The sequence below is a fragment of the Solanum dulcamara genome, chromosome 12 (genome assembly GCF_947179165.1).
Source record: "Solanum dulcamara chromosome 12, daSolDulc1.2, whole genome shotgun sequence".
In the NCBI taxonomy this organism is placed as follows: Eukaryota; Viridiplantae; Streptophyta; class Magnoliopsida; order Solanales; family Solanaceae; genus Solanum; species Solanum dulcamara.
Genome location: NC_077248.1, coordinates 47,882,357 through 47,902,919, shown reverse-complemented (window position 1 = coordinate 47,902,919; position 20,563 = coordinate 47,882,357). Strand labels below are relative to the sequence as shown.

The 20,563-nt window shown below is 37.0% G+C and overlaps 1 pseudogene; it reads left to right on the top strand.

The window, feature by feature from the left end:
• Positions 1-6,738: 6,738 nt before the first annotated feature.
• The window catches only part of LOC129875741 (protein RDM1-like), a 32,666-nt pseudogene continuing 18,841 nt past the window's right edge, over positions 6,739-20,563 (top strand).

Sequence of the window (20,563 nt, the reverse complement as noted above, 5' to 3'; positions counted from 1 at the left end):
TATCAGAGAAAGAAGGAAAAGTCAGCAAGACATCAGCCTAATCACCCAAAAATGGCAATGACAATAGGTCATTTTCTAGAAGAGGTCTTCTAGTCATGCGCCATCATCATCAAGTGCACCAACATTGAATAACCGAAATGATTAAAGGAACTAGAATAATCAAAGCTTCAGAGCTAAGGGTTCTAATTTCCAAAATAGTATGGCACAAAGATCTACTCGACACCCACTTTTTGTTAAGTGTGGTAGGCCTTATCCGGGGGTATATCTTATTAGCATAAATAGTTTCTACAAGTGTTGTCAGATAGGTCAGTTTTTGAAGGATTTTCCAGTATGGAAGGGGAGTAATTAAGGCAACAAGGCCCAATATTCATCAGAATCACAATCAGGTAGAGTGTCTCAAAGGGTAGTACCTCAGGGATAATCAGAGGTTTAAACTATCTATATAGAATGGCTAGTCGCCAAGACCAGGAGAATTCACTAGATGTTGTCACTGGTATGCTTATCATCTTTTCCCTTGATGTTTATGCCTTACTTGATCTAGGTGCAAATTTATCTTTTGTGACTCCTTATATAACCATGAAGTTTGGGATTGATCCCGAATGCCTTATAGAACCTTTTAGTGTATCAATTTTTGTTGGTGAGTCTATTTTGGCTAAGAGAGTCTATCGAGATTACACCATCACAGTCTATCATAAAGACACCAAAGCTTCTTAGTCGAGTTAGATATGGTGGATTCTGATGTCATTTTAGGCATGGACTGGTTTCATGCTTGTTATGCCTCCATTGATTGTAGAACTATATTAGTCATGTTTCAATTTCCTAATGAGCCAGTCTTAGAATGGATTGGTAGTCCGGCACTACCTAAGGGTCATTTTATTTCATACCTTAAGGCTTGAAAATTAGTTTCCAAGGGATATATCTACCACATTGTTCGAGTTAGAGACTCTAGTGTTGAGATACTATCTCTTCAGTTAGTTTTACTTGTGAAGGAGTTTCCAAAAGTCTTTCTCATTGACTTATAAGGAGTCCCTCCTGATACGCAACATATCTCTATTTTTCCATACATAATAGCTCTAGCTGAGTTGAAGGAGTTAAAGTAGCAGTTTAAAGATCTCTTAAATAAGAGATTTATTAGGCCGAGTGTCTCACCTAGAGGCACTCTTATCCTACTCGTGTGCAAGACTATGGTTCCCTTAGAATGCGTATAGACTACTACTAGTTGAATAAGGTCGCCATAAAGAATAAGTACCCTCTTCTAAAAATTGATGACCTCTTTGACCAACTTTAGGGTACCACTTGTTTCTCTAATATAGACCCCAGATCCAGCTATCATTAGTTGAAAGTAAGAGAAAGTGACATCCCAAAGACAGCTTTCAAAACCCATTATGGTCAGTACTAGTTTTTTGTTATGTCTTTTGGTTTGACTAACACTCCTTCAATATTTATGGACTTCATGAATTGAGTATTTAAGCAGTATCTAGACATGTTCATTATCGTGTTCATTAATGATATTTTGATCTACTCTAGAAATGAGGAAAAATATGCCAACCATCTCAAGATCATTCTCCAAACTCTCAAGGATCTAGAGTTATATGCTAGGTTCTCGAAGTGTGAGTTTTGGCTAGCATACTTAGCATTCTTGGGTCATATTATATCTAGAGAAGGTATCTAAGTTGATTCACAAAAGATTGATGCACTAAAGAATTGGCCTAAACCCACATCCCCAACTAATATAAGGAGTTTCTTGGGTTATGCTGGTTACTATAAAAGGTTTGTGAAAGGATTCTCTCTATTTCATCTCTACAGACTAAGTTGACCCAGAAGAAGACCAAGTTCCAATAGTTTGAAGCTTGTGAGAAAAGTTTTCAGGAGTTGAAAACTAGGTTGACTACGGCTCCAGTATTGTCCCTACTTGAGGGAAAATAATTTTGTTATTTATTGTGATGCATCCAAAGTTGGACTTGGTTATGTTATGATGCAAAAGGGTAAAGTTGTAGCTTTTTCCTCAAGACAACTCAAGATTCATGAGAGAAATTACCTAATTCATAATCTTGAGTTAGCGATGGTGGTATTTGCTCTAGAAATATGGTGTCTCTATTTCTACGGCATACAGGTGGATGTGTTTACTGACCACAAAAGTCTTTAGTATGTTTTTAGTCAGAAAGAGCTAAACCCGAGGAAGAGAAGGTGGCTTGAATTATTCAAGGATTATCATATGCGCATACCATCTAAGTATAGCTAATATTATTGTTGATGTTCTTAGCAGGTTATCCATGGGTAGTACTGATCACGTTGAGGAAGGAAAGAAAGAGCTGGCTAAGGAAGTGCATAGGCTTGCACATTTGGTAGTTCTCCTTGTGGACAAAATGGAGAAGGTGTTATTTTCTAGAATGAGGCTGAATCATCCTTAGTGGTGGAATTAAAGGAAAAGAAAGACCAGGGCCTCATTCTACTTTAGTTAAAAGAAGATGTTCATAAGTATAAGGTTCTAGCTTTTGCTCAAGAGTGAGATGCTGTATTGAGATACCAAAGTAGATTGTGTGTACCAAATATTAATGATCTCCAAGATATAATCATGGAAGAAGCCCATAGTTCCTAATATTTTATTCATCCCAGGACTACCAAGATGTACCATAACTTGAGAGGGTGGAATGGTATGAAGAGAGATATTGCAGATTTCATTTCTAAATGCCTGAACTATTAATAATTCAAATTTGAGCACCAAAAGCAATGTGGTGTGGTTCATAATATAGATTTTTCAAACTGGAGATAGGAGATGATCAATATGGATTTCATTACAGGCTTATCATGATCTTATCGATAGTATGACTCAATTTGGGTGATTAGATATTGGATGACGAAATCGGCCCATTTATTGCTAGTTAAGACTACCGATTCAATAGAGGACTATACCAGATTGTATATTCGAGAGTTAGTCAGACTTCATAGAGTTCCTTTTTCTATCATTTTAGATAGAGGTGCTCTATTTACCACTCAATTTTGGAAGTCATACACAAAGGTCTAGATTCAAAAGTAAATCTTAGTACCACATTTTATCCTCAACCAGATGGTCAGGTAGAGCATGTGATTCATACTCTCGATGACATGTTAAGGATATGTGTTATTGATCTTAAGGGTAATTGGGATGACCACTCTTCTGTCATAGAGTTTGTATACAATAATAGTTATCACTCGAGTATTTAGATGGCTCCAAATGAGGCTCTTTATGGGAGGAGATATAGATCACTAATTAGTTGGTTTGAAGTTGGTGAAGCTGAGTTGATAGAGTTAGGCTTGGTTTATCAGGCTATGGAAAATGTGAAGATCATCTAAGAGTGGTTGAAAACCACACAAGGTCATCAAAAGTCCTACATTGAAGTTAGGCGAAGAGATTTAGAGTTTGAGGTGAATGATTGAGTGTATTTAAAAGTTTCACCCATGGAAGGTGTTATGAGATTTAGGATGAAAGGGAAGTTCATTCCCCGTTACATTTGTTCCTATCAGATTACAAGGAGGTTGGCAATGTAAATTATGAGTTAGAGCTACCACTAGAGTTAGTAGTTGGTGTTTCATATTTCCATGCTCAAGAAGTGCCTAGGAGACCCTTCCCTTATTGTTCCTACTGAAAGCATTGGTGTGAAAGATAACATGCCTTATGAGGAGATTCTAGTTCAATTTCTTGATTGTCAAGTATGCAAGTTAAGGACTAAAGAGGTTACATCAGTCAAAGTTTTATGGAGAAATCACCTTGCTGATGAGGCTAAATGGAAAACCAAAGAAGATATGAAAGCTAGATACCCTTATTTATTTGTTTTTCCTAGTGTTGATGTTGAAGGTAACACTTTTTTCCCTATTTTAGATTTAGTGTCTATTTGTGAGTTTGAGTGTTTCAATTCTTGCATTGCATTCATGCGTTGTATAATTTCCAATCTTGGCAATCATTCGAATGCGAATGATCCCAAGGGTGAGATATTATAACACCCCAAATATCCTAGCTTAGACTAACTTAGAAAGCCCCGAAGAAAGTGAGAAAAGTCCCTTAGATCTGTGAACCACGATCGAAACCTATGGACTATAAAGGGAGCTACGAGTCATAGGAAGGGATCGTAGCATCCCTCCCAAACTTAGGAAAAATTCGACTATCTCCTAATTTTTCTACGGATGGCTTCTATGGCCCGTAAGAGCTCCTACAAACCGTAGGTGGTGCCCATAGAAAAAGTTCAGAGACTCAGAACTTCATGTGTTCAGGACGAAGGGCTTCTAATGCCCCTATAATAGTCTACAAACAGTAGAAGGTCCCGTAGACCAAAGTCCTAAACCTATTCTCAGACCTCCTTCATACAATCTAGGTCTATGACCTTAGAAGAGTCTATAGACCAAAACTTCAGAAACTTTAGTCCTTCAGTTAGCTTCTTACGACCGGTCTTCTACAATTCGTTCAGGGTTCTACAGTCCATAGATTGACCCATAGACGGCCAATAAAATTTTAATAAAGGGTATTTATGTCATTTTCCACCTTTTTCAAGTTCAAGCCTTGATATTTTGGGACCAATTTAAGTCCCTTATCAGTATCATTCAACCCTTTTCATGTTACAATCACTTCCAAGATTTAGAGCAAGGTTCCAAGAGGATAAAATAGGTAGGGTTTCAAGAACGTTATCGAATTCTTCAAGTTTCTTCAAGAACATCGCTCTTCCAGGTTTTCAAGTCTACTCAGAGTATTGGAATAAGTTCTTCCTCACAACTTACATTTAAATTTAGTTAGTAAGAGTTTAAGCTAGGGTTGTTACCCAATTTTAATTGAGTTTTCGGATTAGTCATGATTCTTTTTGTTGAGTTCTACGTATAATTATTGGGATTATGTTTAGTTATGTAATTATGATCTTTGGATTGTTGTTCATGTTATTTTCACATGAACCCTGATTAAGTTATTACATTCCTACATATTATGCATTGTTTTCAATTAAAGATAAGAGTATTTCAAGATGTGAATAAAAGAAGAGTTTTTGAGGGAACTTGAGTGTCCCAAGTGCATTATTTGAACTGTGAACCTGTGTATTTCTAAGTTTTATGCATGATTTTAAGAATTGACTAAGTTAAAATACTATGTATTACTTTTATTTTGAGAACAAGTTTGAGGAAGACATTAGTAGTTCCTAACACATATTTCTATTAAAGAAAGTATAAAGAGATCGAGAAAGAGGTTTGAGCTAGTCATAGTAAAGTTCAATGAGACTTAATAGAAGCATTTTAAGTATTTTACTCACAAGTTTATAAATGAGAATTATTGCATATTTTAGGAGTAGTATTGAGAACCAACTTGGGCAAGAATTCAGACAATGTAAACCCCATAAACTACATAGTCAGTGTAGGATAGAATCGTACTATTTGTTAGGGTGACTCCTCACTTTAGTACATGATAATGACATTTAGAAGCATCCATAAGTATAGTTGCTATTCTATACTCTGGCAAAGTATAGTATGGCTCTAGAAAATTGAGCAAGATGTTTTATCATCACGACGCTCATAGTGATGATTGTCAATTACAAAAACTCCCCAAGAAGTAGAGTATTTATTATCAGATGCTATATATATATATATATATATATATATATATATATATATATATATATATATATATATATTGCATGTTTTACTTTACATTCATGCTTTATATTTCAGTCAAGTTATTATTAGTCTTTCCTTTAATTCAGTTATTTCATTAAGTCATTTGACATATTGTTCATTCTATGTACTAACGTATTTCAATGGTTATGATGCAGATACAGGTGTTCTAGATCATCAACAGGCATTCCGTTGAGATCACATCTTCATTAGCTTTTGGTGAGACCTCCTTGCTTTCTCATGACTCTTTCACAGTTATTTATTTTAGTATTAGTAGTTCTTTTATAGTACCCTTGAGCCTGTCCCGAAGCCTATTCATAGTTATCAACATTTCATAGATGGAGTTGAGTTAGTCTAGTTTTTAGAGTATGTTTTAAGATGATTTTATTATATTTCAAAGATTATTTCTGATAGTTATAAAGTTTACTTTTAAAGTATTTTGAATTGTCATATTTTAAATGATTTAACCATTGAGTTTAGTCTTCCACTAATTAGTCACCTAGTGTAAGGGTTTACTTGGGGACCAACAATGGATTTAAAGTACCGGTCACGCCTAGGATGTAGACTCGAGGAGTGAAAGTTGGGCAAACATGTAAAAAAGGAATACAAAGATAAACTTCTAATTTCTGATATGAATATATCTAGACTTTTGGTGTATACTCAACAAGTTGAAAAAGTTATAAAAAGAGATATAGAGGAACAACAGACAAGTGGGAAAAGTCAGCATGACATAAGGCTACCCAGTAGAGAAATTGAAATGACAATTGATCATTCTTTTAAAGAGGCCTGTCATGCACTATATTTAGAAAGAGCACCCGTACTAACAAAAATGATTAGAGGAACCACGATAGTTAGAATTTTAGAGCTCAGGGTTCGTAGTTGCAAGGTAGTGTGGCTTAGGGTTCATCTCGAAACCTACCTTATGGTAAGTGTGGTAGGCCCCATATTAGGTAGTGACTTGTTGGCACAAATAATTGTTAACAATGTGGAATGATGGGTCATTTTCGGAGAGATTTTTTGATATGGAAATAGGGTAATGGGGGTAATATGCTCGAGTCTTCTATAATAACTCCATAAGAAAGGGTTGGCCAATGGGGTCCTACTTCAGGAACAATGAGAGGTTCAAACCATTTGTATGCTATGGATGATTGCCAAGATCATGAGAACTCGCTAGACATCATTACTGGTATGCTTAAAGTCTTTTCCCTTGATGTTTACGCCTTAATTAAGCTTGGTGCAAATTTATCTTTTGTGACTCCTTATCTAGAAATGACAGTTGGGATTGATCCCAAATGCCTTATAAAACCTTTCAGTGTTTCTACTCATATTGGTTAGTCCATTACTGCTAAGAGAGTCTATGGAAATCACACCATCTCAGCTCATCATAAAGACACTCTAGTTGACTTAGTCGAGTTAGCCATGGTAGATTTTGATATCATTCTGGGAATGGATTTTCTTCATTCTTGTTATACCTTAATTGATTGCAGAACCCGTGTAGTCAAGTTTTAATTTCCTATTGAGCCACTCTTAAAAGTGGAAAGGTAGTCTAGCAGTGAGTGTCGAAGGGTCATTTTATCTAGAAAATTAGTTTCCCATTGATGTATCTATCACATTGTCTAAGTTAGAGACTTTAGTGTTGAGACACCATCCCTTTAGTCAGTTCTTGTTGTGAATGAGTTTTCAGATGTCTTTTCATATTCTGCCTGAAGTTCCTCCCGATAGGGAGATAGATTTTGGGATAAATGTCTTTCTTGATACAAAACCTATCTCTAAGTTAGGTTGAAAGATCTCTTTGTTAAGGGTTTCATTAGAGTGTCTAACTTTCAAAGCTTCAGTCCTATTTGTGTGAAAGAAAGATGGTTCTCTTAGAATGTGTATCGACTATAGTCAATTGAACAAGGTCGCCATAAATAATAAGTACACTTTTCCTAGAATCGATGACATGTTCAACCAACTTCAGGGTGCGACTTGTTTTTCCAAGATAGACCTCAGATATGGCTATCATTAGTTGAATGTGAGAGAAACTAACATACCAAAGATAACTTTCAAAACCCGTTATGGCCATTATAATTTCCTTGGTATGTCTTTTGGTTTGACTAATGCTCCTAAAATATTCATGGATTTAATGAAAAAAGTATATAAGTAGTATCTAGATATGTTTATTATTATGTTCATCAATGACATTTTGATCTACCCCAAATGATTATAGATGCTTTGAGCCAAAAGGCAGCAAATATGGGAAGTTTGAATTTTTTAGAGTCAGAGAGTAACTTTGACTTCAAACATCTAGTCCTCAGCCAATAGGTTGGTTCAAATTGATATTTTCTAACTCAAGAGGGTTCTTTCTTATCTATAGGCTAGATCATTGTTGCTAGAGCATATTTAGGCATAATAGTTTGTGGATGTAAAGTTGAGTGTGATTCAAGATAGGGTGTTAAGGGGAGGGTCTAGGAAGACGGCCTTAGATTCGGAAGGCGTTTTGAGGATTAAGGGGTATATATGCGTTTCTATAGTTGGAGGTTTGATTTGGTTGATTCATGAGGATTCCAACTATTCTAGATATTATATCCATCTAAACGCAACAAAGATGTATCATAATTTGAGGAAGCACTACTGGTGGTATGGGATGAAGCAAGATATTATAAATTTTGTGCATATGAGCTTGAACTATCAATAGGTGAAGTACGAGCACTAAAGGCTAGGTGGTTTGACTTATAGACTACCTATTACCAACTACATATAGGAGAAAATATGTATGGACTTCATGGTAGTATTGCCATATACGTTTTAGATATTTTATGTTGTTTGGGTCATTGTTGATAGGTTGAACAATTCCCCTTACTTTCTACCAATTTAGACTTTGTATAGTTAAGAGAAGTTGGCTCAGATCTACATTTGGGAGATTGTTCATTTGCACAAGGTGTCAGTGTCCATCATTTCAAATTATGGTACTCAATCAAAATTGTGTTTCTAGAGGTTGATTCAAAGAGACTTGGGTACTCTGGTTGAGCTTAGTAGGCATAAGAACTATATCGATTAGAGAGTGCGAGCCTTAGAGTTTATGGTTGGAGATTGAGTATTTTTCAAGTGTCACCCATGAAGGGCGTGATGAGGTTCGAAAGGAAGGGTGAGCTTAGCTCTAGGTTCATTGGACCATTTAAGATTTTGAGGCATATTGGATAGGTGTCTTATTAGTTAGCCTTACCTCTTGCTCTTTCGGGTGTTCACCCTGTTTTCCATTTGTTTATGTCGAGGTGATGTATTTTAGAAGAGTCTTACATTCTTTAGTGGGATTTTGTTCAGCTTGATGAGTCATTGTCTTTTGAGGAGGAGCCTATGGCTTTTTTAGATTGGAAGGTTAGGAGATTGAGGTCTAAGGAAATTTCATCAGCTAAAGTTCAATGAAGGCATTATTTGATCAAAGAGTCCACTAGGGAGGCTGAGCTTACATGCAGACCAGATATTCTCACTTTTTTGAGCCTTCGGGTACTTTCTTTCCTTTAACTTTCGAGGATAAAAGTTTATTTTAGTAGTGGATGTTATAGTAATGACCCTCGTGGTCATTTTCTTTCTTTGTGTTCTTTTACTATTTAGCCTCTCCCATAGTTTCTGTATTGTATTTATGACTTATCTAGGTAAGTGTCATGGTTCCCGAAGTGTTCTGGGGGTTTTAGATGAGCTTTTCCATATTTTAGAGCTTTTGTATTAAAAGGGTTAGAGTTTGGTCAACATTATTTGTAAATAGAATCAAATGATATTTTAGTCAGGGTCATTAGCTACAAAATGTTGATTTTGATCTAGTAGGACCTTTGGTTCAGGTCACGTGGTTATTGGTGTGATTTTGGGATGCTTGGTTGTTTCCTTATTTAGTTGCTTTTAGTTGTAGTGTTGACTTTAGTCAATATTTCATTGAGATAACCTCTGTTGGTTATTTTGTCAAATTTTTTAAGTCTAAAATATCATTTTTAGTTGGATAGCATGTCTGGTTTGTGTTTGTAGGAAATCGAATAAATCTTGAGGAACTTTTCAATGACTTGGAAAAATGTTGAAGTTGCTAATGAAACTGCTCCCGTGGAGGTTGACTCGCTCTAATGGAGCCACTTTTGTAGAGAAAAATTGCACCAGCGATGGCTAGGGACATCAGTAGCCTCTACTGATGTGGGCTCGTGGCCGCTCTAGTAGAGTTGGAGGAAATTAATGTCCTCTCCATTCATATGATATCACACCTACGTCAAATGTGTGTAGGAGTGACAGATGTTTTAAAACCTCTTGTATTTTAATTCAAAGTCTAAGAAGGACTTAAAATCTCTATTGTTATGAGTTTGGCCAAGGCATTTCTCCCTCATTTCTTGATCATTTCTTGTGATTCCAAGGTAAGATTCTTCTTATTTACTTTCTATTGTGCATTTAAACTTCAATTCCTCATTTATTTTCTTGAAGTGGGTCTCTAAATCCTTAATTCTGCAATCCTTAAAGTAAGCTTTTAGACCATTTGAGGTCTAAGCTCACTCCCACATTTATCCAATTTTTGGGGCATGTGATGTTGACCTGAGGAGAATGTAATGGTAGAGGATTAGTTTTCTGTTCATTATCAAGCTTTGAGGGTTGGTTTTTATCCAATTTGGTCCAAATATTTTTTTATCGATGTGGATCTCATTAGTCCTGTATTGACATGTAGATTATATTTTTGATAGCTCGGTAATGGTTCGAGGCTATTCAAAAGAGGAAAGTTTTCGAGTAACAGCTCGAGATTGCAATTCGGCTTTGAGGTAGGTTACAACTTATCTTCTTTAGACTTATCTCTATTAGATACTATATTTTATAGGTTTCGTGATCGTTAGGAAGGATTTTAGGATATAATTAGGTTTAACATGATTCATATGTATAATTTTTCCATTTTCGGGAATTTAGAGTTGTTCTTGTGCCTTAAGCCTTAGTTTAGATTGTCCATCACCTTGAGACTAGATTACAGAATATTTACAATGGTTTTGGAGATTTAAACTTAGTGATAGTAGTTTTTAATTATTCGTTAGTGTTATTGTGTTATTTTATTTTTAATAGTTGTTTTTATATCTTTTATTGAGATCGTTGGACTGAGGCCTTAGACTTGCACTGCCAAGAGTTCCAAGTTAGTACATATGTACCGTGAAAGGTGTTTTATCCTATTTGTGCATGATATGAATGTGTTCTTCCTTGTATATTTATGATTGGCACGTATCCATGCACATTGCACTCGTATTTGATCATAGAATGAGTTAGAGGCAAAAAATATTGATTTTTGGTTTATAAACTATTATGTCTTAGTTTTACTCGATTTGAGCTCTGGGAGCATGCTACTGGTTTTATTATTAGAAATTGGGTTTTTATGAAAAGATTTACCATTTTCATGAAGTTTCAGTTTTTAAAGAGATTTATCCTTAAATTCACTAGTTTCTATCATTTTTGAAAGATATGATACTTTTACTTATGGTCCACGGTGACGCTTCCGTTAGTCTTTCTTTATTTTTTTTATTATGAGTCTGGGGTGCATTTTGGATAGCTCGAGGGATCATTTCAGATTTTACTTTTCTATTATGAATTTGAGAAATCATTTTAGATAGTCCAGATGGCCCAAGGGATTATTTCAAATTTTACTTTTATTGCATCTGTAGTTGCGTGACAACGGGACTACGAAATGCACTAGGGAGACTATAGGGTAGCCAACGAGGTGATTCCGGAACTTCTTACTTTATGAATTACCCACATATGCATTCCATCATCCTATAATGTATGTCATTTTGCGATAGGCTTGCTTGCGTGTACTGTGATATCCTTTATTATTATATTCTTCGCAATCTTTTCTTGTAAGAGTAGTTTTCTAGTGTAATTTTGACTTATAGTGTTATTCACTATCATATGTCTTATATTTCATAGTTTTTTTGGACTTTGATCGGCCTATGATGCCTACTGAGTACCTTGTGTTTTGGTACTCATCCTACAGTTCTATTTTTTTTCCTGATGTAACATCTAGTACGAGTCATCTCATTGATCTTCACTAGTTTGAGCCACTCCTGTTGTTCGAATAGTGGTGAGCTCTAGGCGTCCATAGGCTTGATGCTTTCCTTATGTATTTTGTTATCTATATTCGTGTACTTTGTTAGGTGGTTAGGCTTGTATAGCTTTGTTTTTATACTACAGATGCTCCTAAACTGGCAACACCTGGTCTAGAGTTTAGTTCTTGTATATATTTCAACTTTCTCGATCTTGTTTTGTCCTCTATGTGTATTTTATACCATTTTGTGTATATTTATTCTAGGGCCCTTTCTACCTTTTTATTGCTTCCGATTTACTTATTTCTAATTTTATTTATTGTATGATATTTTGAGTTTGGCTTACCTAGTGGGGGTTTAGCGTAGGTGCCATCATGATCCAATTTTAAATCATGACAGTAGCGGAGTGGGTCATGATGCCAAGACTCTTCACATAGAGGCAGTTGTTTCCATAGCAGGACTATAGTGGCAAAGTGGTGAGATGCGAGGCAGAATGCTTGTTTAAGTTTTATTCAAGTCTTTCTTCATAACATACAAAACATGATTCAAAATCCATAGAGGCAATTTTTCAAGGGCTAGGGATATTTTTCTTTTTTGAGGTAAGTCATCTCCTTCAACCAATCCATCTAATGATTCCCTAACATCCTAGAACCTAAAGGGGTAATATAAATGGTGGATTATGGGTTAGAACCCTAGGATTCATTAATTTTCATCACCCAATTTCTCAGATCATGATGTTACCTGCTTCAACCCACTATTAGGTAAGCCTAACCCATAGCCCGGAACCAGAAGCAACACAATATCAAGCGGAATTGAAAAAATGAAGTAGAAAAATAATAATGAGAAGAAAGAGGAACCAACACAGGTACATATCTAAAGAACTACCCCAAAGACCTAGCATCAGTCGATATTTCAGCATCTAATCAAAATAAGAGTACAAGGCTTTTACAAATACAGAAATAAATACAAACTGTCTCGAAAACAAAGTAAAGACTAGTCCTAGCCCAAGGTAGATGGAAACCGGCAACTCTGAACTCCACGAGCTCACAAAATCTTTAAATAAAAATATGCTCCGCATAAGTCCAAATCACCGATAATAACTCATACTATGATCTGTAGGATGCAGAAGTGTAGTTTGAGTACCAAACGAATGGTACTCAGTAGGTATAGGTCGATTGAGTAACACAAATAAAGTAAGTATAAATAACATCTAAACAAAGTAAGTACAACACAAAGACTAGACAGGAGCTAACACAAGGTAGAACAACGAATAGGAGTAAAGAGATAGAATACATGGAGAAAACAAACAGAGACAAGGACCACACTTGAAAGTGCAATCCAACAACCTATTTACAATAAGAAAGCACTAGAGAAGTCAACTAATCTAGAACGGAATACCGACGATCACTGTAAATCACATAATCACCTAAGGACTAATCAAACTCAGTTTAGCAGGGATTACCAACAATAAATCTACACTAAGATAACATAAGATAAGAATAATTATAATCAAAGAATAATCGATCAGACACTCATACCCCCAAAAGATACAAACAACAACAAACATAGCCCCAGGCCCTATAAAATTGAAGGAACAAACAATAAACAAGTGTAATGGCTATAGGTCATGTGTATGAATGCAAATTTATATTAAAAACCATTAACATCATTGGTGGCTCTTCTAAATCATCAATAACCAAGTGAATAGACCCTCTCCGGTCCTCGGGTAGCTAGGTAGGACCGATGTAGCTCCCTCATCCGATTCAGTTGTACACCGTCCAGAGAGTCCCATAGAGGATGCGAGAAGTTCATATATATTGCTTGGGCCCGAAACCAAGTCTTACACAAACATATAAATCCCTATCATGGTAATGAAGAGTGTGTAGCTAAGCCAATGCAGAAAAAAGGGCGACACTCTGTAGATAGTCAAGTACAGGCTAAGTGCATACCAGATGCATCCAACATAGAAAAAGGGTGACGTTGCACTGAATATCAATAAAAAGATGAATCATCCTCAATGCCTTAGATACTTCCAATAGAAAACGTGTACGTCCTTGATGCCTCATAAGTCTCAAAACCAATATGTCCAAGTTATCTAAGTGGTACGACTCCCATTTAAACAAGTTTAAAAATAGTAAAAGTATGAGAATGCCTTCTCAAAAATAGTAGTGAAAAACCAATGAAGGAACCAGGGTCATATCACAAAACAAGTGAAAATGCTCAAACAATGTAAGCATGTCATCACCAGCATCCAAACAAGGTACACACATTCATAAATGTAATACCAAAACTTAACACACTACTAAGGCAAAGGAAACTAACCTAGGATGCTCCTCGAACACAGCTCAGGCCCAAGAATGTAATTCTAGTCAATAAGGCATCACAAACCTATCGCTAATCATAAAGTGAAGTAATCCAAAAATGGATTAGAATCAAATAGGGGGAGAAATATCTCTAGGAATGACACTTTACCCTAAGTATTCCAATCTAGCTTACAATCGAGCACCGCTAAGACAAACATACTGCTACAGTGAGCCACTAAGGTCTCAGGCATTAGCACAAGGTATATCATCTGAAATAAGCCTTATTGGAAGCTACACTAGCTAAAAAGAAACAAAACACATGCTAAAGAATATAAGGCTCAAAACTAGCTTAAGGCCATCAATATCAATCCTAAAAAGGATAATAATGCGAAGGCAATACCACAACAAGGACCATAGCCTAAATTAAGGATTTCACGATACTATTCTAGTCTAAGTCTCAATCGAGAATCGAGAAAATGAACTAGATGGAGATAAATCATATATTGGGCAAGTATCTTCCTAAATCATATGTAATTTATACTAAACAGTATCTAATAAATCTCAGTCAAAGTGGGAGACCAAAATCTACCTCGAAGCTAAGCACACGCATTCCAAATCGACCAAAATTAAGCTTTCAACCTCTAAATCACCTCAAATTGCCACCACGCTAACAAAATATTGATTACGATGTCAATACAGATATTTTTAAACAAAATTATGTTAATCGGAGACGGACCCAAAATTGGGTCTAAATTAGGATTATGGGACCCGCATCAAAAATCCTAAAATCAATTTTGTGAAATGGTACATTTTGCCTTAATAAGCTTGTTTCCTAAAATATAACACAATTTGATGCTCGAAAATGAAGAAATCAGCCCATGTATTAACATCACCATTAAAGCTTTAATTCAAGGTTGGGCAACCCTTTAGGGCAAAAAATTACCTCAATACAATAACTTTAAGCACCCTGAACACTACAATGCGTAGCCACTATTCACACAACACCCAACACTTAAAATCTCCCAAATTGGAGCCCCCAAGCTCAAGAAATCACCAAAACACAAAATGAGACTTAGCTGAATTGTGTTTATCTTTTAATTTAAAAGACTGGAAGAATTTGTTCTTAACAACGCGGAGGAAGAGGTCCGCGAATGCGAGACCAACCCTCAAAGTTTTGCAAATGTGGCAAGGCCACTACGAACATACAGGGTTAATCCATAAGGCTCTGGAAACTCGATAAGGGTCTCGCGAATGCGGAGGCCAATCCCTCAAACCTTCGCGAACATGGCCTTATGCCTGTGAATGCATAGGACAAAGCCTCTAGCTTCTGCGAATGAGGCCTCCATGGTGTGAATGGAAAGACCAAATTTCATCTGGACCAGCTGATTCATATCAACTAGTTTTTCCCAAACTAGGACTCTATGGTGGGGTGCCCAAGATTTGTTCAAAACCCAATGCGCGCAAGTGAACTATGCTACCCTACCAAATTCAATGTTATGGACTATATGGAATAACCAAAATTTGCATCTGACGTCATCTTAACTAAAAAAGGGTCCCACAACCAAGTGCCATTTTGGCCAATTCTACAAGGCGAGTTAAATAAGACCGAAAGCTCAAAAAATGCATGAAAGGCCGTTCTAGACCAAACTTGACATTTCAAAGCTAATCGTGCTGACGAAATTTAAATTAGAGTGATTTTACCAAGAATATTGACCAAAGTCAAACTTATGCCAAAACTTAAGTACTAAAACATCAAATGGCTCAAACTTGCACCATAATCAATCGTTCCAACTCTATGATCTCTAAAACATAGAAATTAGCTTTAAATCCAAACGAACGACCAGACAATCGAACTGTCAGTCCCATCAAGGCATAAATTACTTGGGGTCGCTACAGGAAAGCTCTAAACACTGAAGAGATAAAAAAATAAAGGAAATTACCTGGAGGGTCATTACAATATCAACTACTAAAAGAACTTTTATCCGCAAAAGTAGAAGGAAATTACAACCTGAAGGCACAAAAAGAAGAGGGTATTGGGTCTGCATGCTCTTCTAGACCCTAGGACACCCTTTCGGGTCAAATAACACCATTACAAAACTCAGTCTTAGAGAAAAATCCTCAATTCCACTTCAAGGCTCCAAAACTCCTCCAATTGCCTTTTTGGGCTCCAACTCTCACCCAACAAATCCAAACTTAACCGAAGGCACCAGATTCATTTAAGAAAAACCAAAATATGACTAAAACCACCAAAATGAGAAACACAAGACCATGGCAGATTCAACTCAACTCATGGTTCAAAATCTTTCCTTATGCTCAAAACTCAACGTCTTCTAACCACCAAGGGGGTTCTTTCGGTCTTTAGCAAACTTGAACACCTCAAACACCATCTGAAATTTGCTTACAGAACCATACCATGCAAACCTCAAAGGAGTTACATACTCTATCTAATATTGAGAAGTGACACCCGCCAAAATAAGAAACTCAACCTAGGGCAAGGCCTAAAATTTCAATCTCAACTTCAAAAAACACTAATGCAAGAAGAAACTCATCCTCCTGAAACTAACACTCTACTAAAAAGAGCGATTATCCCACGAATGACAAGTTTGCACTGAGCCCTGCTCCATTGACTCACTAATAAGAAGTTTGCATTGAGCCCTGCTCTAGTGACTTACTTCTATCATAGGGACTTTCGAATAGACGATACCATATTCCCACAACTACACTGAGAGCGCAAATCTGATCCAACCACCCTAGCCAAAGGGAAAACCAAGCCGGTAGGTGGCATATAAGCATAGTCAATGATCAGTAATGGTCCAAGGTCACCAACTCCTATCAACAAATACCACAAGCTACCGAATATCGCAAAACTGACCTTGCATCTGAATAAGAACCAAGTCATAACTTCCACAAATTATTTGATCCGGTCCTAAAAATAAACTTTCTAGGCAACTTTTCATCCCCCAACTTAGGCTACATTCGGAGCCACCAACGAACACCACTGGTCTAACTCTAAATGATAAATAAAGTCTCGAGAGATACTAACACAACTGCAGAGAACCAAAAATATTCGTATCAAGGCACAATGAGAGATCACACTTCCCAAATTATCAACTAACTAGAGTTAGCACAAAAATAATCAAAAGAGATGGTTTTAAAAGATTGAACGAGCGGACATCCACTTTGCAACCAAGAATAAGACTAAGGCAAAGAAAAGAGATGTCCAACTAGGATTACCAAAATACCACAGAAGGCTATACTACCTTTCTCAAAACAACAACAACTATAAATTTCTCAACTACCAATAAAACCAAACACCAAGGCTTCCATAAAGGAACCAACTAGGTAGGTCACAAGAGCAAACCTCAACTTCATAGACTCAGGGCTATACAAATAAGTTATTGGAAAGAGTCGACAAGCTGGATCTACCGCAACCCACCAAAAAAAGATACACCTCCATTCCATATTAGGGGTAAGGCATGGATCCGTGGCCCAATAGGGGCTGGACACATGTCACCCTATGGGGATGACACATGTCACCTCCTAAGACCACATATATACATGTATATCATGTCTTAAGTTCAGTTCCTGCACTTAAACTTCAGCAAACAAAAAGAAAAGCAAACCCTAGAATAAGAGAGAAAAATGTGACGGCTTGGAGGAAACAAATAGGTAAGTCCCGATTTCCCTCCATAAATTAATTAGCTAAGGTATTCTTATATAAATAGGAGGTGTTTATTAACTTAACTTACCTATTTGGGGCAGCAAAAACGAGTAACAACCAGCCACAACATTTCATCCGCGTCAAAGAGGTTCCGAAGTTAATTTTCAGCAAGTTTGGGAAGCCATATGATAAGCTATGGCATGATTCTGTTCTCCCATATTTTGTCAAGGATTTGGACATGTTATGAGGGTGTGAATAATGTGAAGTTAGTGTTTGGAGCAGCACCAAACAGACAGCAAATAGTCCACACAGTTTCATCGCGACTAGAGAAGTTCCGAGGCAAGTTTTGGCGAGTTTAGGCTAATTTCGGGTAAGGTAAGACTTCTCCTTTTAATTTGGAATTTATGGAGTTTTTATGTAGGGTATTATATACCTTGTATACTGCTTGAAGTATAAAAAAGGTCGTGGAAATGCTCGACAATAGAAACAATCGAAAGTGAAGTCGTCGTAGTTAAATTGTAGTCGAAATGGGGTGTTGTGCGTGTGGGGTGATGCTGCAGATGTTTGGTGATTTGTTGCAGGGCATAAATGTATTTTAAAAAGGGTTTGGGTGCTGATGGTTTCATCCACAAGACCCTCATTTCGTATAATTAAAGGTTTTGCGAAACAAAGACTAGAAACCCTATTTTGGTATTACAATTTTCAGCAAGTCGGGTGGAGTTTATATTGTGTAATATTGCCATGTTTTACTTGTATATGAGCTGCAGGTTGTTGTTGTTGGTTGTCTGTAGTAATTAGGTATGTAATTGGGAATTTGTATAGGGCACATTATAGGGGAGGTGCTGTCCGATTTTCGTTAATGCCTTAACTAGTTAAGGAACTAGTCGAGAAGGCGAGCGAGGGAATGGGGTTTATGAATACTCTTAAGTAATGTAAGATGCTGAAAGGTCTAAAGAGATTTATGTTCATATTTATTTCATGTGACCTAGGTTCATAGGACAACAAGGCGACCGGGACAAAGACTAACCCATAACAAGTATGTAAAGCTTTCTTTTGGTATGTTTTTGGAATAAGTATGTAAAGCTTATTCCTTCTCTCGGCATATTTTTTGCATAAGTAGGTAAAGCTATTCTTCTTTATTTTGGCATGTCTTAGATATAAGTTATGAATGGTTTGTATATGGAACTTGGGGATAGTTCCATTCGTAAAGCTTCGAGTACAGTCCATAATTCTTATCCACTTTGTAATGGTAGAACTCCTGTAATAGTTGAGCTATTGCCTTTTTAAGGCTTCTATAGGATATAAGGTAATATATATAGAGCCTATTAACTCGTTTTCACTTCTAAATTCTAAGGCTCTTAAGGTAGCTGAGCTATCACCCTCAAGCCTTCTATACAGGAAATAGTAACCGGATGCATGGGAAGCATAAACTATAACTCCTATTCATTTCTTAATATCGAAGTTCTTGAAGTAGTTGAACTGCTACCCTCGAGTCCCTATATGATGAATACTAATTGAATGTATGAGATCCCATGCCTAAGAACTCTATAATGACAAGTGTCTCTGATTGCATAAGCCGTTTGGTATTACCTTAATAAAAGCCTAGGACTCTTGAGACTCCGTCGATGTGGCCCCTAATAGAAGTTAGAGGATACATGAGACGATGATAGTTTTTATCCTCAAATGATAGTCCATGACGATTGTTTTACCGAATATCAGATGATGAACTAATTGCATATGGTTCCTCATTACTTTAATCGGGCAGGATAAACTCACCGCGTCCCATGAAGGGCCGGGCATGATAAATTTACCGCGTCCCATGAAGAGCCGGGCATGATAAATTCACCGCATCCCATGAAGGGCCGAACATGATAAATTCACCGTACCCCATGAAGGGCTGGGCATGATAAATTCACCACGTCCCATGAAGGGTCGGGCATGATAAATTCACCGCATCCCATGAAGGGCCGGGCATGATATATGATAAAATAATTATTCACCGCATCCCATGAAGGGTCGGGCATGATATATGATGCAATGATCATTCACCGCATCCCATAAAGGGTTGGGCATGATAAATGATGAAATGACATCTTTATTGAGTCCCTCACTAAAGGGTCGAATATAGTTTGTAGGTATACATGTGGAAATATAGTGACACACTTATAGCACCAAGTCCTATAGCGGGCCAGGTATGGTATGTAAGGAAGGTATACATGCCCTCATGTCATAAGATGCAGGTAGAGAAACTCGTTAACTGTTATATTTGTTTCCTGCATCCCTACTTCAATTGTCAGCTCAGTTATGTATTGTTATGCTTTATATACTCAGTACATATATCGTACTGACCCCTTGTTCTTCGGGGGGCTGCATTTCATGCCTGCAGGTACAGATGTTCAGTTTGGAGATCCGCCAGCTTAGGGTTTCCACTCAGCAATACTGGGAGCGCTCTACTATTCCGGAGCCTAACTTTTGATACTAGTCATGTAATATGTATGTATTTAATTGTCCAGGGGTACGAAGGGGGTCCTGTCCTACCATATGTTGCTGTTACTATTCTTAGAGGTCTGTAGACATATGTATATGTGGGTTGTTTATAACTTTGTCTCGACTGTGCCTATACATCAGGTTGTAAATATTTTTATGTTATGACAGCCTCGTCGGCTTGCGTGCCCTTTCATGATATGATGCGAATGAAAGAGGCTACTTGTACATGAAAATGTTTTCAACTATTAAGGCTTTTGGGTATAGTGTCACATCACACACGATTCAACTTAGGTGTAGCTGATAGATACGCATAGGGGGGTCCAGGTTGGACTCCAGTTGCGGCCTATGGGGTTGGGTCGTGACAGAAGTGGTATCAGTGTAGTTCGTCTTTGGAATGTCTACAGACCGTGTCTTGTAGAGTCTTGTTTATTGGTGTGTTGTGCACCACATCTATAAAC